This window comes from Schistocerca gregaria, chromosome 2, assembly GCF_023897955.1.
Source record: "Schistocerca gregaria isolate iqSchGreg1 chromosome 2, iqSchGreg1.2, whole genome shotgun sequence".
Taxonomy (NCBI): domain Eukaryota; kingdom Metazoa; phylum Arthropoda; class Insecta; order Orthoptera; family Acrididae; genus Schistocerca; species Schistocerca gregaria.
Genome location: NC_064921.1, coordinates 1,018,386,071 through 1,018,411,336, shown reverse-complemented (window position 1 = coordinate 1,018,411,336; position 25,266 = coordinate 1,018,386,071). Strand labels below are relative to the sequence as shown.

The following is a 25,266-nucleotide window of genomic DNA, read 5'->3' as shown; positions in this document are numbered from 1 at the left end:
GCAAACAAAAGTATGTTCGGCTACCAGGAATCGAATCCGGGCTGCCTGGCTGAAAGCCATGCCTCCTATCAGCTTTCCGTTCCTTCTGACGGCCAGACAATCAGACGTGCAGGGCAAGCGCCATAATCACTGCCGTCACTGATAATATCTCTTCAACCTGTTTGCGCGAAATTTACTTCCTTTCCCGCACGAAGGAAACGGGTAGGTTTGGAATATTTAAAATTCATTGTCAGATGTGGGGTTCGAACCCACGCTCCCTTTCGGGAACCAGAGCTTAAATCTGGCGCCTTAGACCGTTCGGCCAATCTGACGTGCGAGCGGAAACACACTGCTGCCATCGTTTCTATAAACATCTCCAGGGCCTGACTGCGAAATTTGCTTGTTTTTTTTGTGTGAAGGAAATACGTTTTTTTAGAGTATTTAAAACGAGTTGTGAGATGTGAGGTAACACCCCACCCTCACTGTCGGCACCCGCAACTTAAATATGGTGCCTGGCACCGTTGTTTTCCGACGCCTTCGGCCTTAAGTGGAACGAGCAGAACTCTAACTATCAATTTTCACATTGGCGTGGAGAAAACAACGAACGACAATAAAAGTCCGTTCCCTAGCAACGGCTACCCTGTGTATTTCGCCCTCAGGGGAAGCTAATGATATGCTCCAGGCGAGGATCAAACTAACCAACTTAACATTGTGATACTTAGGCGCTTTCTACTTCTGGACTGGCACAATTATGCTCAATCGTCTCTGGATCGTCTGTACGTACGTCACATTAGATATTTCTTATAACATGCGGCTGTAAATTAAAGGGCAGTTTTCCAACGGCTGTCAGTTGTGCTTCTATTTACGCTAGCAGCACCTACACACTGCGTTCAGATGTGCCAACCTCTGCCCTGGCGTTGAACGCCTACAGCGCCTTCGCCTTCGGCCTCTGGTGGCAGGAGGGTAGCCGATACATCGCGGCGTGAATGACTCGGCACGCAAGGCGGTGGTGGTGTAACGGTCAGCATGGTTGCTACCCAAGCAGTTGATCCGGGTTCGATTCCCGGCCACCGCACGAAACGTACATTTTTCTTCTAGGGCTATTCCAAGTAACGTAACGCGATCCTCGAAACAGAACCGTCGTGGTACGAATAGTTTTCCTTCGCCCCACGTCTCACTCCGTGTCGCCATTGCGGTAGTCGCCGGATTTCGATTCACAGCATCGTGTGTCTCCATGTGTCGACTTGTCTCGACTTTGCTCGGCTGACGCGAGAGCTGACGCTTGGAAATGGGCATATATGTAGAGGGCAGGCGGGAGAAACGACTGCGAGAGACCAAAAACCGACAAACATACGACAGAACCTTTCATTTTATTGTGGCCACAGATTCGCGCTTTAGTGCACCGACAGGCAGGAGTGGCGTCAGCGTGCTGGACCGCATCATTATCGCTAAGCAGCGACGACACCTAAGTAAATAGGCAAAATGAAAGAAGCCAAATGTAGGTAGAGCTCCAAGCTGGTCGCCCATCCAAGTACTAAACACGGCCAACCGCTATTAACTCCAATCAACAGACGAGAACCGCTGCACTCAGCGTGGTATGGCCGTTATCGACAACGCCGCGAAACGTGCAGACGTCTTGCTTCTTGTGCACATCACTTGGTATTTACCTGGCAGTGTCTCGCTGGAGGAAGCACTGTCTTTTATGAGAGAAAAATGAAATGGCACTTAGTGCTATCGAATACATGGCCTTTGTGTTCACAGCACGACGCTCTAACGTACTGAGCTGAGGAGCGATGCAATTCGGCCACGTCACCAGTCCAATACCCGGTCCACCGGCTCATCCACCTTCATTACTGCCCTGCCAGACATTTAACCACGTATCTGTTTTCGTTGACTTTTGCTTTCTTGATGCTTGGACCCAAAAAGCACAACACAAAGAAAACGTAAGCGCCGTGAGACTAGCCAAGACTCAGCAAACAAAAGTATGTTCGGCTACCAGGAATCGAATCCGGGCTGCTTGGCTGAAAGCCATGCCTCCTAACAGCTTTCCGTTCCTTCTGACGGCCAGACAATCAGACGTGCAGGGCAAGCGCCATAATCACTGCCGTCACTGATAATATCTCTTCAACCTGTTTGCGCGAAATTTACTTCCTTTCCCGCACGAAGGAAACGGGTAGGTTTGGAATATTTAAAATTCATTGTCAGATGTGGGGTTCGAACCCACGCTCCCTTTCGGGAACCAGAGCTTAAATCTGGCGCCTTAGACCGTTCGGCCAATCTGACGTGCGAGCGGAAACACACTCCTGCCATCGTTTCTATAAACATCTCCAGGGCCTGACTGCGAAATTTGCTTGTTTTTTTTGTGTGAAGGAAATACGTTTTTTTAGAGTATTTAAAACGAGTTGTGAGATGTGAGGTAACACCCCACCCTCACTGTCGGCACCCGCAACTTAAATATGGTGCCTGGCACCGTTGTTTTCCGACGCCTTCGGCCTTAAGTGGAACGAGCAGAACTCTAACTATCAATTTTCACATTGGCGTGGAGAAAACAACGAACGACAATAAAAGTCCGTTCCCTAGCAACGGCTACGCTGTGTATTTCGCCCTCAGGGGAAGCTAATGATATGCTCCAGGCGAGGATCAAACTAACCAACTTAACATTGTGATACTTAGGCGCTTTCTACTTCTGGACTGGCACAATTATGCTCAATCGTCTCTGGATCGTCTGTACGTACGTCACATTAGATATTTCTTATATCATGCTGCTGTAAATTAAAGGGCAGTTTTCCAACGGCTGTCAGTTGTGCTTCTATTTACGCTAGCAGCACCTACACACTGCGTTCAGATGTGCCAACCTCTGCCCTGGCGTTGAACGCCTACAGCGCCTTCGCCTTCGGCCTCTGGTGGCAGGAGGGTAGCCGATACATCGCGGCGTGAATGACTCGGCACGCAAGGCGGTGGTGGTGTAACGGTCAGCATGGTTGCTTCCCAAGCAGTTGATCCGGGTTCGATTCCCGGCCACCGCACGAAACGTACATTTTTCTTCTAGGGCTATTCCACGTAACGTAACGCGATCTTCGAAACAGAACCGTCGTGGTACGAATAGTTTTCCTTCGCCCCACGTCTCACTCCGTGTCGCCATTGCGGTAGTCGCCGGATTTCGATTCACAGCATCATGTGTCTCCATGTGTCGACTTGTCTCGACTTTGCTCGGCTGACGCGAGAGCTGACGCTTGGAAATGGGCATATATGTAGAGGGCAGGCGGGAGAAACGACTGCGAGAGACCAAAAACCGACAAACATACGACAGAACCTTTCTTTTTATTGTGGCCACAGATTCGCGCTTTAGTGCACCGACAGGCAGGAGTGGCGTCAGCGTGCTGGACCGCATCATTATCGCTAAGCAGCGACGACACCTAAGTAAATAGGCAAAATGAAAGAAGCCAAATGTAGGTAGAGCTCCAAGCTGGTCGCCCATCCAAGTACTAAACACGGCCAACCGCTATTAACTCCAATCAACAGACGAGAACCGCTGCACTCAGCGTGGTATGGCCGTTATCGACAACGCCGAGAAACGTGCAGACGTCTTGCTTCTTGTGCACATCACTTGGTATTTACCTGGCAGTGTCTCGCTGGAGGAAGCACTGTCTTTTATGAGAGAAAAATGAAATGGCACTTAGTGCTATCGAATACATGGCCTTTGTGTTCACAGCACGACGCTCTAACGTACTGAGCTGAGGAGCGATGCAATTCGGCCACGTCACCAGTCCAATACCCGGTCCACCGGCTCATCCACCTTCATTACTGCCCTGCCAGACATTTAACCACGTATCTGTTTTCGTTGACTTTTGCTTTCTTGATGCTTGGACCCAAAAAGCACAACACAAAGAAAACGTAAGCGCCGTGAGACTAGCCAAGACTCAGCAAACAAAAGTATGTTCGGCTACCAGGAATCGAATCCGGGCTGCCTGGCTGAAAGCCATGCCTCCTAACAGCTTTCCGTTCCTTCTGACGGCCAGACAATCAGACGTGCAGGGCAAGCGCCATAATCACTGCCGTCACTGATAATATCTCTTCAACCTGTTTGCGCGAAATTTACTTCCTTTCCCGCACGAAGGAAACGGGTAGGTTTGGAATATTTAAAATTCATTGTCAGATGTGGGGTTCGAACCCACGCTCCCTTTCGGGAACCAGAGCTTAAATCTGGCGCCTTAGACCGTTCGGCCAATCTGACGGGCTAGCGGAAACACACTGCTGCCATCGTTTCTATAAACATCTCCAGGGCCTGACTGCGAAATTTGCTTGTTTTTTTGTGTGAAGGAAATACGTTTTTTTAGAGTATTTAAAACGAGTTGTGAGATGTGAGGTAACACCCCACCCTCACTGTCGGCACCCGGAACTTAAATATGGTGCCTGGCACCGTTGTTTTCCGACGCCTTCGGCCTTAAGTGGAACGAGCAGAACTCTAACTATCAATTTTCACATTGGCGTGGAGAAAACAACGAACGACAATAAAAGTCCGTTCCCTAGCAGCGGCTACGCTGTGTATTTCGCCCTCAGGGGAAGCTAATGATATGCTCCAGGCGAGGATCAAACTAACCAACTTAACATTGTGATACTTAGGCGATTTCTACTTCTGGACTGGCACAATTATGCTCAATCGTCTCTGGATCGTCTGTACGTACGTCACATTAGATATTTCTTATATCATGCGGCTGTAAATTAAAGGGCAGTTTTCCAACGGCTGTCAGTTGTGCTTCTATTTACGCTAGCAGCACCTACACACTGCGTTCAGATGTGCCAACCTCTGCCCTGGCGTTGAACGCCTACAGCGCCTTCGCCTTCGGCCTCTGGTGGCAGGAGGGTAGCCGATACATCGCGGCGTGAATGACTCGGCACACAAGGCGGTGGTGGTGTAACGGTCAGCATGGTTGCTTCCCAAGCAGTTGATCCGGGTTCGATTCCCGGCCACCGCACGAAATGTACATTTTTCTTCTAGGGCTATTCCACGTAACGTAACGCGATCCTCGAAACAGAACCGTCGTGGTACGAATAGTTTTCCTTCGCCCCACGTCTCACTCCGTGTCGCCATTGCGGTAGTCGCCGGATTTCGATTCACAGCATCGTGTGTCTCCATGTGTCGACTTGTCTCGACTTTGCTCGGCTGACGCGAGAGCTGACGCTTGGAAATGGGCATATATGTAGAGGGCAGGCGGGAGAAACGACTGCGAGAGACCAAAAACCGACATACATACGACAGAACCTTTCATTTTATTGTGGCCACAGATTCGCGCTTTAGTGCACCGACAGGCAGGAGTGGCGTCAGCGTGCTGGACCGCATCATTATCGCTAAGCAGCGACGACACCTAAGTAAATAGGCAAAATGAAAGAAGCCAAATGTAGGTAGAGCTCCAAGCTGGTCGCCCATCCAAGTACTAAACACGGCCAACCGCTATTAACTCCAATCAACAGACGAGAACCGCTGCACTCAGCGTGGTATGGCCGTTATCGACAACGCCGCGAAACGTGCAGATGTCTTGCTTCTTGTGCACATCACTTGGTATTTACCTGGCAGTGTCTCGCTGGAGGAAGCACTGTCTTTTATGAGAGAAAAATGAAATGGCACTTAGTGCTATCGAATACATGGCCTTTGTGTTCACAGCACGACGCTCTAACGTACTGAGCTGAGGAGCGATGCAATTCGGCCACGTCACCAGTCCAATACCCGGTCCACCGGCTCATCCACCTTCATTACTGCCCTGCCAGACATTTAACCACGTATCTGTTTTCGTTGACTTTTGCTTTCTTGATGCTTGGACCCAAAAAGCACAACACAAAGAAAACGTAAGCGCCGTGAGACTAGCCAAGACTCAGCAAACAAAAGTATGTTCGGCTACCAGGAATCGAATCCGGGCTGCCTGGCTGAAAGCCATGCCTCCTAACAGCTTTCCGTTCCTTCTGACGGCCAGACAATCAGACGTGCAGGGCAAGCGCCATAATCACTGCCGTCACTGATAATATCTCTTCAACCTGTTTGCGCGAAATTTACTTCCTTTCCCGCACGAAGGAAACGGGTAGGTTTGGAATATTTAAAATTCATTGTCAGATGTGGGGTTCGAACCCACGCTCCCTTTCGGGAACCAGAGCTTAAATCTGGCGCCTTAGACCGTTCGGCCAATCTGACGGGCTAGCGGAAACACACTGCTGCCATCGTTTCTATAAACATCTCCAGGGCCTGACTGCGAAATTTGCTTGTTTTTTTGTGTGAAGGAAATACGTTTTTTTAGAGTATTTAAAACGAGTTGTGAGATGTGAGGTAACACCCCACCCTCACTGTCGGCACCCGGAACTTAAATATGGTGCCTGGCACCGTTGTTTTCCGACGCCTTCGGCCTTAAGTGGAACGAGCAGAACTCTAACTATCAATTTTCACATTGGCGTGGAGAAAACAACGAACGACAATAAAAGTCCGTTCCCTAGCAACGGCTACGCTGTGTATTTCGCCCTCAGGGGAAGCTAATGATATGCTCCAGGCGAGGATCAAACTAACCAACTTAACATTGTGATACTTAGGCGATTTCTACTTCTGGACTGGCACAATTATGCTCAATCGCCTCTGGATCGTCTGTACGTACGTCACATTAGATATTTCTTATATCATGCGGCTGTAAATTAAAGGGCAGTTTTCCAACGGCTGTCAGTTGTGCTTCTATTTACGCTAGCAGCACCTACACACTGCGTTCAGATGTGCCAACCTCTGCCCTGGCGTTGAACGCCTACAGCGCCTTCGCCTTCGGCCTCTGGTGGCAGGAGGGTAGCCGATACATCGCGGCGTGAATGACTCGGCACACAAGGCGGTGGTGGTGTAACGGTCAGCATGGTTGCTTCCCAAGCAGTTGATCCGGGTTCGATTCCCGGCCACCGCACGAAATGTACATTTTTCTTCTAGGGCTATTCCACGTAACGTAACGCGATCCTCGAAACAGAACCGTCGTGGTACGAATAGTTTTCCTTCGCCCCACGTCTCACTCTGTGTCGCCATTGCGGTAGTCGCCGGATTTCGATTCACAGCATCGTGTGTCTCCATGTGTCGACTTGTCTCGACTTTGCTCGGCTGACGCGAGAGCTGACGCTTGGAAGTGGGCATATATGTAGAGGGCAGGCGGGAGAAACGACTGCGAGAGACCAAAAACCGACATACATACGACAGAACCTTTCATTTTATTGTGGCCACAGATTCGCGCTTTAGTGCACCGACAGGCAGGAGTGGCGTCAGCGTGCTGGACCGCATCATTATCGCTAAGCAGCGACGACACCTAAGTAAATAGGCAAAATGAAAGAAGCCAAATGTAGGTAGAGCTCCAAGCTGGTCGCCCATCCAAGTACTAAACACGGCCAACCGCTATTAACTCCAATCAACAGACGAGAACCGCTGCACTCAGCGTGGTATGGCCGTTATCGACAACGCCGCGAAACGTGCAGATGTCTTGCTTCTTGTGCACATCACTTGGTATTTACCTGGCAGTGTCTCGCTGGAGGAAGCACTGTCTTTTATGAGAGAAAAATGAAATGGCACTTAGTGCTATCGAATACATGGCCTTTGTGTTCACAGCACGACGCTCTAACGTACTGAGCTGAGGAGCGATGCAATTCGGCCACGTCACCAGTCCAATACCCGGTCCACCGGCTCATCCACCTTCATTACTGCCCTTCCAGACATTTAACCACGTATCTGTTTTCGTTGACTTTTGCTTTCTTGATGCTTGGACCCAAAAAGCACAACACAAAGAAAACGTAAGCGCCGTGAGACTAGCCAAGACTCAGCAAACAAAAGTATGTTCGGCTACCAGGAATCGAATCCGGGCTGCCTGGCTGAAAGCCATGCCTCCTATCAGCTTTCCGTTCCTTCTGACGGCCAGACAATCAGACGTGCAGGGCAAGCGCCATAATCACTGCCGTCACTGATAATATCTCTTCAACCTGTTTGCGCGAAATTTACTTCCTTTCCCGCACGAAGGAAACGGGTAGGTTTGGAATATTTAAAATTCATTGTCAGATGTGGGGTTCGAACCCACGCTCCCTTTCGGGAACCAGAGCTTAAATCTGGCGCCTTAGACCGTTCGGCCAATCTGACGTGCGAGCGGAAACACACTGCTGCCATCGTTTCTATAAACATCTCCAGGGCCTGACTGCGAAATTTGCTTGTTTTTTTTGTGTGAAGGAAATACGTTTTTTTAGAGTATTTAAAACGAGTTGTGAGATGTGAGGTAACACCCCACCCTCACTGTCGGCACCCGGAACTTAAATATGGTGCCTGGCACCGTTGTTTTCCGACGCCTTCGGCCTTAAGTGGAACGAGCAGAACTCTAACTATCAATTTTCACATTGGCGTGGAGAAAACAACGAACGACAATAAAAGTCCGTTCCCTAGCAACGGCTACGCTGTGTATTTCGCCCTCAGGGGAAGCTAATGATATGCTCCAGGCGAGGATCAAACTAACCAACTTAACATTGTGATACTTAGGCGCTTTCTACTTCTGGACTGGCACAATTATGCTCAATCGTCTCTGGATCGTCTGTACGTACGTCACATTAGATATTTCTTATAACATGCGGCTGTAAATTAAAGGGCAGTTTTCCAACGGCTGTCAGTTGTGCTTCTATTTACGCTAGCAGCACCTACACACTGCGTTCAGATGTGCCAACCTCTGCCCTGGCGTTGAACGCCTACAGCGCCTTCGCCTTCGGCCTCTGGTGGCAGGAGGGTAGCTGATACATCGCGGCGTGAATGACTCGGCACGCAAGGCGGTGGTGGTGTAACGGTCAGCATGGTTGCTACCCAAGCAGTTGATCCGGGTTCGATTCCCGGCCACCGCACGAAACGTACATTTTTCTTCTAGGGCTATTCCAAGTAACGTAACGCGATCCTCGAAACAGAACCGTCGTGGTACGAATAGTTTTCCTTCGCCCCACGTCTCACTCCGTGTCGCCATTGCGGTAGTCGCCGGATTTCGATTCACAGCATCGTGTGTCTCCATGTGTCGACTTGTCTCGACTTTGCTCGGCTGACGCGAGAGCTGACGCTTGGAAATGGGCATATATGTAGAGGGCAGGCGGGAGAAACGACTGCGAGAGACCAAAAACCGACAAACATACGACAGAACCTTTCATTTTATTGTGGCCACAGATTCGCGCTTTAGTGCACCGACAGGCAGAAGTGGCGTCAGCGTGCTGGACCGCATCATTATCGCTAAGCAGCGACGACACCTAAGTAAATAGGCAAAATGAAAGAAGCCAAATGTAGGTAGAGCTCCAAGCTGGTCGCCCATCCAAGTACTAAACACGGCCAACCGCTATTAACTCCAATCAACAGACGAGAACCGCTGCACTCAGCGTGGTATGGCCGTTATCGACAACGCCGCGAAACGTGCAGACGTCTTGCTTCTTGTGCACATCACTTGGTATTTACCTGGCAGTGTCTCGCTGGAGGAAGCACTGTCTTTTATGAGAGAAAAATGAAATGGCACTTAGTGCTATCGAATACATGGCCTTTGTGTTCACAGCACGACGCTCTAACGTACTGAGCTGAGGAGCGATGCAATTCGGCCACGTCACCAGTCCAATACCCGGTCCACCGGCTCATCCACCTTCATTACTGCCCTGCCAGACATTTAACCACGTATCTGTTTTCGTTGACTTTTGCTTTCTTGATGCTTGGACCCAAAAAGCACAACACAAAGAAAACGTAAGCGCCGTGAGACTAGCCAAGACTCAGCAAACAAAAGTATGTTCGGCTACCAGGAATCGAATCCGGGCTGCCTGGCTGAAAGCCATGCCTCCTATCAGCTTTCCGTTCCTTCTGACGGCCAGACAATCAGACGTGCAGGGCAAGCGCCATAATCACTGCCGTCACTGATAATATCTCTTCAACCTGTTTGCGCGAAATTTACTTCCTTTCCCGCACGAAGGAAACGGGTAGGTTTGGAATATTTAAAATTCATTGTCAGATGTGGGGTTCGAACCCACGCTCCCTTTCGGGAACCAGAGCTTAAATCTGGCGCCTTAGACCGTTCGGCCAATCTGACGTGCGAGCGGAAACACACTGCTGCCATCGTTTCTATAAACATCTCCAGGGCCTGACTGCGAAATTTGCTTGTTTTTTTTGTGTGAAGGAAATACGTTTTTTTAGAGTATTTAAAACGAGTTGTGAGATGTGAGGTAACACCCTACCCTCACTGTCGGCACCCGCAACTTAAATATGGTGCCTGGCACCGTTGTTTTCCGACGCCTTCGGCCTTAAGTGGAACGAGCAGAACTCTAACTATCAATTTTCACATTGGCGTGGAGAAAACAACGAACGACAATAAAAGTCCGTTCCCTAGCAACGGCTACGCTGTGTATTTCGCCCTCAGGGGAAGCTAATGATATGCTCCAGGCGAGGATCAAACTAACCAACTTAACATTGTGATACTTAGGCGCTTTCTACTTCTGGACTGGCACAATTATGCTCAATCGTCTCTGGATCGTCTGTACGTACGTCACATTAGATATTTCTTATAACATGCGGCTGTAAATTAAAGGGCAGTTTTCCAACGGCTGTCAGTTGTGCTTCTATTTACGCTAGCAGCACCTACACACTGCGTTCAGATGTGCCAACCTCTGCCCTGGCGTTGAACGCCTACAGCGCCTTCGCCTTCGGCCTCTGGTGGCAGGAGGGTAGCCGATACATCGCGGCGTGAATGACTCGGCACGCAAGGCGGTGGTGGTGTAACGGTCAGCATGGTTGCTACCCAAGCAGTTGATCCGGGTTCGATTCCCGGCCACCGCACGAAACGTACATTTTTCTTCTAGGGCTATTCCAAGTAACGTAACGCGATCCTCGAAACAGAACCGTCGTGGTACGAATAGTTTTCCTTCGCCCCACGTCTCACTCCGTGTCGCCATTGCGGTAGTCGCCGGATTTCGATTCACAGCATCGTGTGTCTCCATGTGTCGACTTGTCTCGACTTTGCTCGGCTGACGCGAGAGCTGACGCTTGGAAATGGGCATATATGTAGAGGGCAGGCGGGAGAAACGACTGCGAGAGACCAAAAACCGACAAACATACGACAGAACCTTTCATTTTATTGTGGCCACAGATTCGCGCTTTAGTGCACCGACAGGCAGGAGTGGCGTCAGCGTGCTGGACCGCATCATTATCGCTAAGCAGCGACGACACCTAAGTAAATAGGCAAAATGAAAGAAGCCAAATGTAGGTAGAGCTCCAAGCTGGTCGCCCATCCAAGTACTAAACACGGCCAACCGCTATTAACTCCAATCAACAGACGAGAACCGCTGCACTCAGCGTGGTATGGCCGTTATCGACAACGCCGCGAAACGTGCAGACGTCTTGCTTCTTGTGCACATCACTTGGTATTTACCTGGCAGTGTCTCGCTGGAGGAAGCACTGTCTTTTATGAGAGAAAAATGAAATGGCACTTAGTGCTATCGAATACATGGCCTTTGTGTTCACAGCACGACGCTCTAACGTACTGAGCTGAGGAGCGATGCAATTCGGCCACGTCACCAGTCCAATACCCGGTCCACCGGCTCATCCACCTTCATTACTGCCCTGCCAGACATTTAACCACGTATCTGTTTTCGTTGACTTTTGCTTTCTTGATGCTTGGACCCAAAAAGCACAACACAAAGAAAACGTAAGCGCCGTGAGACTAGCCAAGACTCAGCAAACAAAAGTATGTTCGGCTACCAGGAATCGAATCCGGGCTGCTTGGCTGAAAGCCATGCCTCCTAACAGCTTTCCGTTCCTTCTGACGGCCAGACAATCAGACGTGCAGGGCAAGCGCCATAATCACTGCCGTCACTGATAATATCTCTTCAACCTGTTTGCGCGAAATTTACTTCCTTTCCCGCACGAAGGAAACGGGTAGGTTTGGAATATTTAAAATTCATTGTCAGATGTGGGGTTCGAACCCACGCTCCCTTTCGGGAACCAGAGCTTAAATCTGGCGCCTTAGACCGTTCGGCCAATCTGACGTGCGAGCGGAAACACACTCCTGCCATCGTTTCTATAAACATCTCCAGGGCCTGACTGCGAAATTTGCTTGTTTTTTTTGTGTGAAGGAAATACGTTTTTTTAGAGTATTTAAAACGAGTTGTGAGATGTGAGGTAACACCCCACCCTCACTGTCGGCACCCGCAACTTAAATATGGTGCCTGGCACCGTTGTTTTCCGACGCCTTCGGCCTTAAGTGGAACGAGCAGAACTCTAACTATCAATTTTCACATTGGCGTGGAGAAAACAACGAACGACAATAAAAGTCCGTTCCCTAGCAACGGCTACGCTGTGTATTTCGCCCTCAGGGGAAGCTAATGATATGCTCCAGGCGAGGATCAAACTAACCAACTTAACATTGTGATACTTAGGCGCTTTCTACTTCTGGACTGGCACAATTATGCTCAATCGTCTCTGGATCGTCTGTACGTACGTCACATTAGATATTTCTTATATCATGCTGCTGTAAATTAAAGGGCAGTTTTCCAACGGCTGTCAGTTGTGCTTCTATTTACGCTAGCAGCACCTACACACTGCGTTCAGATGTGCCAACCTCTGCCCTGGCGTTGAACGCCTACAGCGCCTTCGCCTTCGGCCTCTGGTGGCAGGAGGGTAGCCGATACATCGCGGCGTGAATGACTCGGCACGCAAGGCGGTGGTGGTGTAACGGTCAGCATGGTTGCTTCCCAAGCAGTTGATCCGGGTTCGATTCCCGGCCACCGCACGAAACGTACATTTTTCTTCTAGGGCTATTCCACGTAACGTAACGCGATCTTCGAAACAGAACCGTCGTGGTACGAATAGTTTTCCTTCGCCCCACGTCTCACTCCGTGTCGCCATTGCGGTAGTCGCCGGATTTCGATTCACAGCATCATGTGTCTCCATGTGTCGACTTGTCTCGACTTTGCTCGGCTGACGCGAGAGCTGACGCTTGGAAATGGGCATATATGTAGAGGGCAGGCGGGAGAAACGACTGCGAGAGACCAAAAACCGACAAACATACGACAGAACCTTTCTTTTTATTGTGGCCACAGATTCGCGCTTTAGTGCACCGACAGGCAGGAGTGGCGTCAGCGTGCTGGACCGCATCATTATCGCTAAGCAGCGACGACACCTAAGTAAATAGGCAAAATGAAAGAAGCCAAATGTAGGTAGAGCTCCAAGCTGGTCGCCCATCCAAGTACTAAACACGGCCAACCGCTATTAACTCCAATCAACAGACGAGAACCGCTGCACTCAGCGTGGTATGGCCGTTATCGACAACGCCGAGAAACGTGCAGACGTCTTGCTTCTTGTGCACATCACTTGGTATTTACCTGGCAGTGTCTCGCTGGAGGAAGCACTGTCTTTTATGAGAGAAAAATGAAATGGCACTTAGTGCTATCGAATACATGGCCTTTGTGTTCACAGCACGACGCTCTAACGTACTGAGCTGAGGAGCGATGCAATTCGGCCACGTCACCAGTCCAATACCCGGTCCACCGGCTCATCCACCTTCATTACTGCCCTGCCAGACATTTAACCACGTATCTGTTTTCGTTGACTTTTGCTTTCTTGATGCTTGGACCCAAAAAGCACAACACAAAGAAAACGTAAGCGCCGTGAGACTAGCCAAGACTCAGCAAACAAAAGTATGTTCGGCTACCAGGAATCGAATCCGGGCTGCCTGGCTGAAAGCCATGCCTCCTATCAGCTTTCCGTTCCTTCTGACGGCCAGACAATCAGACGTGCAGGGCAAGCGCCATAATCACTGCCGTCACTGATAATATCTCTTCAACCTGTTTGCGCGAAATTTACTTCCTTTCCCGCACGAAGGAAACGGGTAGGTTTGGAATATTTAAAATTCATTGTCAGATGTGGGGTTCGAACCCACGCTCCCTTTCGGGAACCAGAGCTTAAATCTGGCGCCTTAGACCGTTCGGCCAATCTGACGTGCGAGCGGAAACACACTGCTGCCATCGTTTCTATAAACATCTCCAGGGCCTGACTGCGAAATTTGCTTGTTTTTTTTGTGTGAAGGAAATACGTTTTTTTAGAGTATTTAAAACGAGTTGTGAGATGTGAGGTAACACCCCACCCTCACTGTCGGCACCCGGAACTTAAATATGGTGCCTGGCACCGTTGTTTTCCGACGCCTTCGGCCTTAAGTGGAACGAGCAGAACTCTAACTATCAATTTTCACATTGGCGTGGAGAAAACAACGAACGACAATAAAAGTCCGTTCCCTAGCAACGGCTACGCTGTGTATTTCGCCCTCAGGGGAAGCTAATGATATGCTCCAGGCGAGGATCAAACTAACCAACTTAACATTGTGATACTTAGGCGCTTTCTACTTCTGGACTGGCACAATTATGCTCAATCGTCTCTGGATCGTCTGTACGTACGTCACATTAGATATTTCTTATAACATGCGGCTGTAAATTAAAGGGCAGTTTTCCAACGGCTGTCAGTTGTGCTTCTATTTACGCTAGCAGCACCTACACACTGCGTTCAGATGTGCCAACCTCTGCCCTGGCGTTGAACGCCTACAGCGCCTTCGCCTTCGGCCTCTGGTGGCAGGAGGGTAGCCGATACATCGCGGCGTGAATGACTCGGCACGCAAGGCGGTGGTGGTGTAACGGTCAGCATGGTTGCTACCCAAGCAGTTGATCCGGGTTCGATTCCCGGCCACCGCACGAAACGTACATTTTTCTTCTAGGGCTATTCCAAGTAACGTAACGCGATCCTCGAAACAGAACCGTCGTGGTACGAATAGTTTTCCTTCGCCCCACGTCTCACTCCGTGTCGCCATTGCGGTAGTCGCCGGATTTCGATTCACAGCATCGTGTGTCTCCATGTGTCGACTTGTCTCGACTTTGCTCGGCTGACGCGAGAGCTGACGCTTGGAAATGGGCATATATGTAGAGGGCAGGCGGGAGAAACGACTGCGAGAGACCAAAAACCGACAAACATACGACAGAACCTTTCATTTTATTGTGGCCACAGATTCGCGCTTTAGTGCACCGACAGGCAGGAGTGGCGTCAGCGTGCTGGACCGCATCATTATCGCTAAGCAGCGACGACACCTAAGTAAATAGGCAAAATGAAAGAAGCCAAATGTAGGTAGAGCTCCAAGCTGGTCGCCCATCCAAGTACTAAACACGGCCAACCGCTATTAACTCCAATCAACAGACGAGAACCGCTGCACTCAGCGTGGTATGGCCGTTATCGACAACGCCGCGAAACGTGCAGACGTCTTGCTTCTTGTGCACATCACTTGGTATTTACCTGGCAGTGTCTCGCTGGAGGAAGCACTGTCTTTTATGAGAGAAAAATGAAATGGCACTTAGTGCTATCGAATACATGGCCTTTGTGTTCACAGCACGACGCTCTAACGTACTGAGCTGAGGAGCGATGCAATTCGGCCACGTCACCAGTCCAATACCCGGTCCACCGGCTCATCCACCTTCATTACTGCCCTGCCAGACATTTAACCACGTATCTGTTTTCGTTGACTTTTGCTTTCTTGATGCTTGGACCCAAAAAGCACAACACAAAGAAAACGTAAGCGCCGTGAGACTAGCCAAGACTCAGCAAACAAAAGTATGTTCGGCTACCAGGAATCGAATCCGGGCTGCTTGGCTGAAAGCCATGCCTCCTAACAGCTTTCCGTTCCTTCTGACGGCCAGACAATCAGACGTGCAGGGCAAGCGCCATAATCACTGCCGTCACTGATAATATCTCTTCAACCTGTTTGCGCGAAATTTACTTCCTTTCCCGCACGAAGGAAACGGGTAGGTTTGGAATATTTAAAATTCATTGTCAGATGTGGGGTTCGAACCCACGCTCCCTTTCGGGAACCAGAGCTTAAATCTGGCGCCTTAGACCGTTCGGCCAATCTGACGTGCGAGCGGAAACACACTCCTGCCATCGTTTCTATAAACATCTCCAGGGCCTGACTGCGAAATTTGCTTGTTTTTTTTGTGTGAAGGAAATACGTTTTTTTAGAGTATTTAAAACGAGTTGTGAGATGTGAGGTAACACCCCACCCTCACTGTCGGCACCCGCAACTTAAATATGGTGCCTGGCACCGTTGTTTTCCGACGCCTTCGGCCTTAAGTGGAACGAGCAGAACTCTAACTATCAATTTTCACATTGGCGTGGAGAAAACAACGAACGACAATAAAAGTCCGTTCCCTAGCAACGGCTACGCTGTGTATTTCGCCCTCAGGGGAAGCTAATGATATGCTCCAGGCGAGGATCAAACTAACCAACTTAACATTGTGATACTTAGGCGCTTTCTACTTCTGGACTGGCACAATTATGCTCAATCGTCTCTGGATCGTCTGTACGTACGTCACATTAGATATTTCTTATATCATGCTGCTGTAAATTAAAGGGCAGTTTTCCAACGGCTGTCAGTTGTGCTTCTATTTACGCTAGCAGCACCTACACACTGCGTTCAGATGTGCCAACCTCTGCCCTGGCGTTGAACGCCTACAGCGCCTTCGCCTTCGGCCTCTGGTGGCAGGAGGGTAGCCGATACATCGCGGCGTGAATGACTCGGCACGCAAGGCGGTGGTGGTGTAACGGTCAGCATGGTTGCTTCCCAAGCAGTTGATCCGGGTTCGATTCCCGGCCACCGCACGAAACGTACATTTTTCTTCTAGGGCTATTCCACGTAACGTAACGCGATCTTCGAAACAGAACCGTCGTGGTACGAATAGTTTTCCTTCGCCCCACGTCTCACTCCGTGTCGCCATTGCGGTAGTCGCCGGATTTCGATTCACAGCATCATGTGTCTCCATGTGTCGACTTGTCTCGACTTTGCTCGGCTGACGCGAGAGCTGACGCTTGGAAATGGGCATATATGTAGAGGGCAGGCGGGAGAAACGACTGCGAGAGACCAAAAACCGACAAACATACGACAGAACCTTTCTTTTTATTGTGGCCACAGATTCGCGCTTTAGTGCACCGACAGGCAGGAGTGGCGTCAGCGTGCTGGACCGCATCATTATCGCTAAGCAGCGACGACACCTAAGTAAATAGGCAAAATGAAAGAAGCCAAATGTAGGTAGAGCTCCAAGCTGGTCGCCCATCCAAGTACTAAACACGGCCAACCGCTATTAACTCCAATCAACAGACGAGAACCGCTGCACTCAGCGTGGTATGGCCGTTATCGACAACGCCGAGAAACGTGCAGACGTCTTGCTTCTTGTGCACATCACTTGGTATTTACCTGGCAGTGTCTCGCTGGAGGAAGCACTGTCTTTTATGAGAGAAAAATGAAATGGCACTTAGTGCTATCGAATACATGGCCTTTGTGTTCACAGCACGACGCTCTAACGTACTGAGCTGAGGAGCGATGCAATTCGGCCACGTCACCAGTCCAATACCCGGTCCACCGGCTCATCCACCTTCATTACTGCCCTGCCAGACATTTAACCACGTATCTGTTTTCGTTGACTTTTGCTTTCTTGATGCTTGGACCCAAAAAGCACAACACAAAGAAAACGTAAGCGCCGTGAGACTAGCCAAGACTCAGCAAACAAAAGTATGTTCGGCTACCAGGAATCGAATCCGGGCTGCTTGGCTGAAAGCCATGCCTCCTAACAGCTTTCCGTTCCTTCTGACGGCCAGACAATCAGACGTGCAGGGCAAGCGCCATAATCACTGCCGTCACTGATAATATCTCTTCAACCTGTTTGCGCGAAATTTACTTCCTTTCCCGCACGAAGGAAACGGGTAGGTTTGGAATATTTAAAATTCATTGTCAGATGTGGGGTTCGAACCCACGCTCCCTTTCGGGAACCAGAGCTTAAATCTGGCGCCTTAGACCGTTCGGCCAATCTGACGTGCGAGCGGAAACACACTCCTGCCATCGTTTCTATAAACATCTCCAGGGCCTGACTGCGAAATTTGCTTGTTTTTTTTGTGTGAAGGAAATACGTTTTTTTAGAGTATTTAAAACGAGTTGTGAGATGTGAGGTAACACCCCACCCTCACTGTCGGCACCCGCAACTTAAATATGGTGCCTGGCACCGTTGTTTTCCGACGCCTTCCGCCTTAAGTGGAACGAGCAGAACTCTAACTATCAATTTTCACATTGGCGTGGAGAAAACAACGAACGACAATAAAAGTCCGTTCCCTAGCAACGGCTACGCTGTGTATTTCGCCCTCAGGGGAAGCTAATGATATGCTCCAGGCGAGGATCAAACTAACCAACTTAACATTGTGATACTTAGGCGCTTTCTACTTCTGGACTGGCACAATTATGCTCAATCGTCTCTGGATCGTCTGTACGTACGTCACATTAGATATTTCTTATATCATGCGGCTGTAAATTAAAGGGCAGTTTTCCAACGGCTGTCAGTTGTGCTTCTATTTACGCTAGCAGCACCTACACACTGCGTTCAGATGTGCCAACCTCTGCCCTGGCGTTGAACGCCTACAGCGCCTTCGCCTTCGGCCTCTGGTGGCAGGAGGGTAGCCGATACATCGCGGCGTGAATGACTCGGCACGCAAGGCGGTGGTGGTGTAACGGTCAGCATGGTTGCTTCCCAAGCAGTTGATCCGGGTTCGATTCCCGGCCACCGCACGAAACGTACATTTTTCTTCTAGGGCTATTCCACGTAACGTAACGCGATCTTCGAAACAGAACCGTCGTGGTACGAATAGTTTTCCTTCGCCCCACGTCTCACTCCGTGTCGCCATTGCGGTAGTCGCCGGATTTCGATTCACAGCATCGTGTGTCTCCATGTGTCGACTTGTCTCGACTTTGCTCGGCTGACGCGAGAGCTGACGCTTGGAAATGGGCATATATGTAGAGGGCAGGCGGGAGAAACGACTGCGAGAGACCAAAAACCGACAAACATACGACAGAACCTTTCATTTTATTGTGGCCACAGATTCGCGCTTTAGTGCACCGACAGGCAGGAGTGGCGTCAGCGTGCTGGACCGCATCATTATCGCTAAGCAGCGACGACACCTAAGTAAATAGGCAAAATGAAAGAAGCCAAATGTAGGTAGAGCTCCAAGCTGGTCGCCCATCCAAGTACTAAACACGGCCAACCGCTATTAACTCCAATCAACAGACGAGAACCGCTGCACTCAGCGTGGTATGGCCGTTATCGACAACGCCGCGAAACGTGCAGACGTCTTGCTTCTTGTGCACATCACTTGGTATTTACCTGGCAGTGTCTCGCTGGAGGAAGCACTGTCTTTTATGAGAGAAAAATGAAATGGCACTTAGTGCTATCGAATACATGGCCTTTGTGTTCACAGCACGACGCTCTAACGTACTGAGCTGAGGAGCGATGCAATTCGGCCACGTCACCAGTCCAATACCCGGTCCACCGGCTCATCCACCTTCATTACTGCCCTGCCAGACATTTAACCACGTATCTGTTTTCGTTGACTTTTGCTTTCTTGATGCTTGGACCCAAAAAGCACAACACAAAGAAAACGTAAGCGCCGTGAGACTAGCCAAGACTCAGCAAACAAAAGTATGTTCGGCTACCAGGAATCGAATCCGGGCTGCTTGGCTGAAAGCCATGCCTCCTAACAGCTTTCCGTTCCTTCTGACGGCCAGACAATCAGACGTGCAGGGCAAGCGCCATAATCACTGCCGTCACTGATAATATCTCTTCAACCTGTTTGCGCGAAATTTACTTCCTTTCCCGCACGAAGGAAACGGGTAGGTTTGGAATATTTAAAATTCATTGTCAGATGTGGGGTTCGAACCCACGCTCCCTTTCGGGAACCAGAGCTTAAATCTGGCGCCTTAGACCGTTCGGCCAATCTGACGTGCGAGCGGAAACACACTCCTGCCATCGTTTCTATAAACATCTCCAGGGCCTGACTGCGAAATTTGCTTGTTTTTTTTGTGTGAAGGAAATACGTTTTTTTAGAGTATTTAAAACGAGTTGTGAGATGTGAGGTAACACCCCACCCTCACTGTCGGCACCCGCAACTTAAATATGGTGCCTGGCACCGTTGTTTTCCGACGCCTTCGGCCTTAAGTGGAACGAGCAGAACTCTAACTATCAATTTTCACATTGGCGTGGAGAAAACAACGAACGACAATAAAAGTCCGTTCCCTAGCAACGGCTACGCTGTGTATTTCGCCCTCAGGGGAAGCTAATGATATGCTCCAGGCGAGGATCAAACTAACCAACTTAACATTGTGATACTTAGGCGCTTTCTACTTCTGGACTGGCACAATTATGCTCAATCGTCTCTGGATCGTCTGTACGTACGTCACATTAGATATTTCTTATATCATGCTGCTGTAAATTAAAGGGCAGTTTTCCAACGGCTGTCAGTTGTGCTTCTATTTACGCTAGCAGCACCTACACACTGCGTTCAGATGTGCCAACCTCTGCCCTGGCGTTGAACGCCTACAGCGCCTTCGCCTTCGGCCTCTGGTGGCAGGAGGGTAGCCGATACATCGCGGCGTGAATGACTCGGCACGCAAGGCGGTGGTGGTGTAACGGTCAGCATGGTTGCTTCCCAAGCAGTTGATCCGGGTTCGATTCCCGGCCACCGCACGAAGCGTACATTTTTCTTCTAGGGCTATTCCACGTAACGTAACGCGATCTTCGAAACAGAACCGTCGTGGTACGAATAGTTTTCCTTCGCCCCACGTCTCACTCCGTGTCGCCATTGCGGTAGTCGCCGGATTTCGATTCACAGCATCATGTGTCTCCATGTGTCGACTTGTCTCGACTTTGCTCGGCTGACGCGAGAGCTGACGCTTGGAAATGGGCATATATGTAGAGGGCAGGCGGGAGAAACGACTGCGAGAGACCAAAAACCGACAAACATACGACAGAACCTTTCTTTTTATTGTGGCCACAGATTCGCGCTTTAGTGCACCGACAGGCAGGAGTGGCGTCAGCGTGCTGGACCGCATCATTATCGCTAAGCAGCGACGACACCTAAGTAAATAGGCAAAATGAAAGAAGCCAAATGTAGGTAGAGCTCCAAGCTGGTCGCCCATCCAAGTACTAAACACGGCCAACCGCTATTAACTCCAATCAACAGACGAGAACCGCTGCACTCAGCGTGGTATGGCCGTTATCGACAACGCCGAGAAACGTGCAGACGTCTTGCTTCTTGTGCACATCACTTGGTATTTACCTGGCAGTGTCTCGCTGGAGGAAGCACTGTCTTTTATGAGAGAAAAATGAAATGGCACTTAGTGCTATCGAATACATGGCCTTTGTGTTCACAGCACGACGCTCTAACGTACTGAGCTGAGGAGCGATGCAATTCGGCCACGTCACCAGTCCAATACCCGGTCCACCGGCTCATCCACCTTCATTACTGCCCTGCCAGACATTTAACCACGTATCTGTTTTCGTTGACTTTTGCTTTCTTGATGCTTGGACCCAAAAAGCACAACACAAAGAAAACGTAAGCGCCGTGAGACTAGCCAAGACTCAGCAAACAAAAGTATGTTCGGCTACCAGGAATCGAATCCGGGCTGCTTGGCTGAAAGCCATGCCTCCTAACAGCTTTCCGTTCCTTCTGACGGCCAGACAATCAGACGTGCAGGGCAAGCGCCATAATCACTGCCGTCACTGATAATATCTCTTCAACCTGTTTGCGCGAAATTTACTTCCTTTCCCGCACGAAGGAAACGGGTAGGTTTGGAATATTTAAAATTCATTGTCAGATGTGGGGTTCGAACCCACGCTCCCTTTCGGGAACCAGAGCTTAAATCTGGCGCCTTATACCGTTCGGCCAATCTGACGTGCGAGCGGAAACACACTCCTGCCATCGTTTCTATAAACATCTCCAGGGCCTGACTGCGAAATTTGCTTGTTTTTTTTGTGTGAAGGAAATACGTTTTTTTAGAGTATTTAAAACGAGTTGTGAGATGTGAGGTAACACCCCACCCTCACTGTCGGCACCCGCAACTTAAATATGGTGCCTGGCACCGTTGTTTTCCGACGCCTTCCGCCTTAAGTGGAACGAGCAGAACTCTAACTATCAATTTTCACATTGGCGTGGAGAAAACAACGAACGACAATAAAAGTCCGTTCCCTAGCAACGGCTACGCTGTGTATTTCGCCCTCAGGGGAAGCTAATGATATGCTCCAGGCGAGGATCAAACTAACCAACTTAACATTGTGATACTTAGGCGCTTTCTACTTCTGGACTGGCACAATTATGCTCAATCGTCTCTGGATCGTCTGTACGTACGTCACATTAGATATTTCTTATATCATGCGGCTGTAAATTAAAGGGCAGTTTTCCAACGGCTGTCAGTTGTGCTTCTATTTACGCTAGCAGCACCTACACACTGCGTTCAGATGTGCCAACCTCTGCCCTGGCGTTGAACGCCTACAGCGCCTTCGCCTTCGGCCTCTGGTGGCAGGAGGGTAGCCGATACATCGCGGCGTGAATGACTCGGCACGCAAGGCGGTGGTGGTGTAACGGTCAGCATGGTTGCTTCCCAAGCAGTTGATCCGGGTTCGATTCCCGGCCACCGCACGAAACGTACATTTTTCTTCTAGGGCTATTCCACGTAACGTAACGCGATCTTCGAAACAGAACCGTCGTGGTACGAATAGTTTTCCTTCGCCCCACGTCTCACTCCGTGTCGCCATTGCGGTAGTCGCCGGATTTCGATTCACAGCATCGTGTGTCTCCATGTGTCGACTTGTCTCGACATTGCTCGGCTGACGCGAGAGCTGACGCTTGGAAATGGGCATATATGTAGAGGGCAGGCGGGAGAAACGACTGCGAGAGACCAAAAACCGACAAACATACGACAGAACCTTTCATTTTATTGTGGCCACAGATTCGCGCTTTAGTGCACCGACAGGCAGGAGTGGCGTCAGCGTGCTGGACCGCATCATTATCGCTAAGCAGCGACGACACCTAAGTAAATAGGCAAAATGAAAGAAGCCAAATGTAGGTAGAGCTCCAAGCTGGTCGCCCATCCAAGTACTAAACACGGCCAACCGCTATTAACTCCAATCAACAGACGAGAACCGCTGCACTCAGCGTGGTATGGCCGTTATCGACAACGCCGCGAAACGTGCAGACGTCTTGCTTCTTGTGCACATCACTTGGTATTTACCTGGCAGTGTCTCGCTGGAGGAAGCACTGTCTTTTATGAGAGAAAAATGAAATGGCACTTAGTGCTATCGAATACATGGCCTTTGTGTTCACAGCACGACGCTCTAACGTACTGAGCTGAGGAGCGATGCAATTCGGCCACGTCACCAGTCCAATACCCGGTCCACCGGCTCATCCACCTTCATTACTGCCCTGCCAGACATTTAACCACGTATCTGTTTTCGTTGACTTTTGCTTTCTTGATGCTTGGACCCAAAAAGCACAACACAAAGAAAACGTAAGCGCCGTGAGACTAGCCAAGACTCAGCAAACAAAAGTATGTTCGGCTACCAGGAATCGAATCCGGGCTGCTTGGCTGAAAGCCATGCCTCCTAACAGCTTTCCGTTCCTTCTGACGGCCAGACAATCAGACGTGCAGGGCAAGCGCCATAATCACTGCCGTCACTGATAATATCTCTTCAACCTGTTTGCGCGAAATTTACTTCCTTTCCCGCACGAAGGAAACGGGTAGGTTTGGAATATTTAAAATTCATTGTCAGATGTGGGGTTCGAACCCACGCTCCCTTTCGGGAACCAGAGCTTAAATCTGGCGCCTTAGACCGTTCGGCCAATCTGACGTGCGAGCGGAAACACACTCCTGCCATCGTTTCTATAAACATCTCCAGGGCCTGACTGCGAAATTTGCTTGTTTTTTTTGTGTGAAGGAAATACGTTTTTTTAGAGTATTTAAAACGAGTTGTGAGATGTGAGGTAACACCCCACCCTCACTGTCGGCACCCGCAACTTAAATATGGTGCCTGGCACCGTTGTTTTCCGACGCCTTCGGCCTTAAGTGGAACGAGCAGAACTCTAACTATCAATTTTCACATTGGCGTGGAGAAAACAACGAACGACAATAAAAGTCCGTTCCCTAGCAACGGCTACGCTGTGTATTTCGCCCTCAGGGGAAGCTAATGATATGCTCCAGGCGAGGATCAAACTAACCAACTTAACATTGTGATACTTAGGCGATTTCTACTTCTGGACTGGCACAATTACGCTCAATCGTCTCTGGATCGTCTGTACGTACGTCACATTAGATATTTCTTATATCATGCTGCTGTAAATTAAAGGGCAGTTTTCCAACGGCTGTCAGTTGTGCTTCTATTTACGCTAGCAGCACCTACACACTGCGTTCAGATGTGCCAACCTCTGCCCTGGCGTTGAACGCCTACAGCGCCTTCGCCTTCGGCCTCTGGTGGCAGGAGGGTAGCCGATACATCGCGGCGTGAATGACTCGGCACGCAAGGCGGTGGTGGTGTAACGGTCAGCATGGTTGCTTCCCAAGCAGTTGATCCGGGTTCGATTCCCGGCCACCGCACGAAACGTACATATTTCTTCTAGGGCTATTCCACGTAACGTAACGCGATCTTCGAAACAGAACCGTCGTGGTACGAATAGTTTTCCTTCGCCCCACGTCTCACTCCGTGTCGCCATTGCGGTAGTCGCCGGATTTCGATTCACAGCATCGTGTGTCTCCATGTGTCGACTTGTCTCGACTTTGCTCGGCTGACGCGAGAGCTGACACTTGGAAATGGGCATATATGTAGAGGGCAGGCGGGAGAAACGACTGCGAGAGACCAAAAACCGACAAACATACGACAGAACCTTTCTTTTTATTGTGGCCACAGATTCGCGCTTTAGTGCACCGACAGGCAGGAGTGGCGTCAGCGTGCTGGACCGCATCATTATCGCTAAGCAGCGACGACACCTAAGTAAATAGGCAAAATGAAAGAAGCCAAATGTAGGTAGAGCTCCAAGCTGGACGCCCATCCAAGTACTAAACACGGCCAACCGCTATTAACTCCAATCAACAGACGAGAACCGCTGCACTCAGCGTGGTATGGCCGTTATCGACAACGCCGCGAAACGTGCAGACGTCTTGCTTCTTGTGCACATCACTTGGTATTTACCTGGCAGTGTCTCGCTGGAGGAAGCACTGTCTTTTATGAGAGAAAAATGAAATGGCACTTAGTGCTATCGAATACATGGCTTTTGTGTTCACAGCACGACGCTCTAACGTACTGAGCCGAGGAGCGATGCAATTCAGCCACGTCACCAGTCCAATACCCGGTCCACCGGCTCATCCACCTTCATTACTGCCCTGCCAGACATTTAACCAC

The 25,266-nt window shown here is 49.8% G+C and overlaps 26 non-coding genes across 26 annotated transcripts; 13 read left to right on the top strand and 13 right to left on the bottom strand.

Moving 5' to 3' along the window:
• Nucleotides 1–227: 227 nt before the first annotated feature.
• Trnal-uaa (transfer RNA leucine (anticodon UAA)) lies at nt 228–311 on the bottom strand. The gene has a single exon. It is a non-coding gene; the product is annotated as a tRNA-Leu (tRNA).
• A 671-nt stretch (nt 312–982) lies between these two features.
• Nucleotides 983–1,054, top strand: Trnag-ccc (transfer RNA glycine (anticodon CCC)). Its single transcript has one exon. It is a non-coding gene; the product is annotated as a tRNA-Gly (tRNA).
• A 1,124-nt stretch (nt 1,055–2,178) lies between these two features.
• Nucleotides 2,179–2,262, bottom strand: Trnal-uaa (transfer RNA leucine (anticodon UAA)). The gene has a single exon. It is a non-coding gene; the product is annotated as a tRNA-Leu (tRNA).
• A 671-nt stretch (nt 2,263–2,933) lies between these two features.
• On the top strand, nt 2,934–3,005 carry Trnag-ccc (transfer RNA glycine (anticodon CCC)). The gene has a single exon. It is a non-coding gene; the product is annotated as a tRNA-Gly (tRNA).
• A 1,124-nt stretch (nt 3,006–4,129) lies between these two features.
• On the bottom strand, nt 4,130–4,213 carry Trnal-uaa (transfer RNA leucine (anticodon UAA)). Its single transcript has one exon. It is a non-coding gene; the product is annotated as a tRNA-Leu (tRNA).
• A 670-nt stretch (nt 4,214–4,883) lies between these two features.
• On the top strand, nt 4,884–4,955 carry Trnag-ccc (transfer RNA glycine (anticodon CCC)). The gene has a single exon. It is a non-coding gene; the product is annotated as a tRNA-Gly (tRNA).
• Nucleotides 4,956–6,079: 1,124 nt separating this feature from the next.
• Trnal-uaa (transfer RNA leucine (anticodon UAA)) lies at nt 6,080–6,163 on the bottom strand. The gene has a single exon. It is a non-coding gene; the product is annotated as a tRNA-Leu (tRNA).
• A 670-nt stretch (nt 6,164–6,833) lies between these two features.
• On the top strand, nt 6,834–6,905 carry Trnag-ccc (transfer RNA glycine (anticodon CCC)). Its single transcript has one exon. It is a non-coding gene; the product is annotated as a tRNA-Gly (tRNA).
• A 1,124-nt stretch (nt 6,906–8,029) lies between these two features.
• On the bottom strand, nt 8,030–8,113 carry Trnal-uaa (transfer RNA leucine (anticodon UAA)). Its single transcript has one exon. It is a non-coding gene; the product is annotated as a tRNA-Leu (tRNA).
• A 671-nt stretch (nt 8,114–8,784) lies between these two features.
• Nucleotides 8,785–8,856, top strand: Trnag-ccc (transfer RNA glycine (anticodon CCC)). Its single transcript has one exon. It is a non-coding gene; the product is annotated as a tRNA-Gly (tRNA).
• A 1,124-nt stretch (nt 8,857–9,980) lies between these two features.
• On the bottom strand, nt 9,981–10,064 carry Trnal-uaa (transfer RNA leucine (anticodon UAA)). The gene has a single exon. It is a non-coding gene; the product is annotated as a tRNA-Leu (tRNA).
• Nucleotides 10,065–10,735: 671 nt separating this feature from the next.
• Nucleotides 10,736–10,807, top strand: Trnag-ccc (transfer RNA glycine (anticodon CCC)). Its single transcript has one exon. It is a non-coding gene; the product is annotated as a tRNA-Gly (tRNA).
• A 1,124-nt stretch (nt 10,808–11,931) lies between these two features.
• Nucleotides 11,932–12,015, bottom strand: Trnal-uaa (transfer RNA leucine (anticodon UAA)). Its single transcript has one exon. It is a non-coding gene; the product is annotated as a tRNA-Leu (tRNA).
• A 671-nt stretch (nt 12,016–12,686) lies between these two features.
• Nucleotides 12,687–12,758, top strand: Trnag-ccc (transfer RNA glycine (anticodon CCC)). Its single transcript has one exon. It is a non-coding gene; the product is annotated as a tRNA-Gly (tRNA).
• A 1,124-nt stretch (nt 12,759–13,882) lies between these two features.
• On the bottom strand, nt 13,883–13,966 carry Trnal-uaa (transfer RNA leucine (anticodon UAA)). The gene has a single exon. It is a non-coding gene; the product is annotated as a tRNA-Leu (tRNA).
• Nucleotides 13,967–14,637: 671 nt separating this feature from the next.
• Nucleotides 14,638–14,709, top strand: Trnag-ccc (transfer RNA glycine (anticodon CCC)). Its single transcript has one exon. It is a non-coding gene; the product is annotated as a tRNA-Gly (tRNA).
• Nucleotides 14,710–15,833: 1,124 nt separating this feature from the next.
• Trnal-uaa (transfer RNA leucine (anticodon UAA)) lies at nt 15,834–15,917 on the bottom strand. Its single transcript has one exon. It is a non-coding gene; the product is annotated as a tRNA-Leu (tRNA).
• A 671-nt stretch (nt 15,918–16,588) lies between these two features.
• Nucleotides 16,589–16,660, top strand: Trnag-ccc (transfer RNA glycine (anticodon CCC)). The gene has a single exon. It is a non-coding gene; the product is annotated as a tRNA-Gly (tRNA).
• A 1,124-nt stretch (nt 16,661–17,784) lies between these two features.
• On the bottom strand, nt 17,785–17,868 carry Trnal-uaa (transfer RNA leucine (anticodon UAA)). Its single transcript has one exon. It is a non-coding gene; the product is annotated as a tRNA-Leu (tRNA).
• Nucleotides 17,869–18,539: 671 nt separating this feature from the next.
• Trnag-ccc (transfer RNA glycine (anticodon CCC)) lies at nt 18,540–18,611 on the top strand. Its single transcript has one exon. It is a non-coding gene; the product is annotated as a tRNA-Gly (tRNA).
• Nucleotides 18,612–19,735: 1,124 nt separating this feature from the next.
• Trnal-uaa (transfer RNA leucine (anticodon UAA)) lies at nt 19,736–19,819 on the bottom strand. The gene has a single exon. It is a non-coding gene; the product is annotated as a tRNA-Leu (tRNA).
• A 671-nt stretch (nt 19,820–20,490) lies between these two features.
• Trnag-ccc (transfer RNA glycine (anticodon CCC)) lies at nt 20,491–20,562 on the top strand. Its single transcript has one exon. It is a non-coding gene; the product is annotated as a tRNA-Gly (tRNA).
• Nucleotides 20,563–21,686: 1,124 nt separating this feature from the next.
• Trnal-uaa (transfer RNA leucine (anticodon UAA)) lies at nt 21,687–21,770 on the bottom strand. The gene has a single exon. It is a non-coding gene; the product is annotated as a tRNA-Leu (tRNA).
• Nucleotides 21,771–22,441: 671 nt separating this feature from the next.
• On the top strand, nt 22,442–22,513 carry Trnag-ccc (transfer RNA glycine (anticodon CCC)). The gene has a single exon. It is a non-coding gene; the product is annotated as a tRNA-Gly (tRNA).
• Nucleotides 22,514–23,637: 1,124 nt separating this feature from the next.
• On the bottom strand, nt 23,638–23,721 carry Trnal-uaa (transfer RNA leucine (anticodon UAA)). The gene has a single exon. It is a non-coding gene; the product is annotated as a tRNA-Leu (tRNA).
• Nucleotides 23,722–24,392: 671 nt separating this feature from the next.
• Nucleotides 24,393–24,464, top strand: Trnag-ccc (transfer RNA glycine (anticodon CCC)). The gene has a single exon. It is a non-coding gene; the product is annotated as a tRNA-Gly (tRNA).
• Nucleotides 24,465–25,266: the final 802 nt, after the last annotated feature.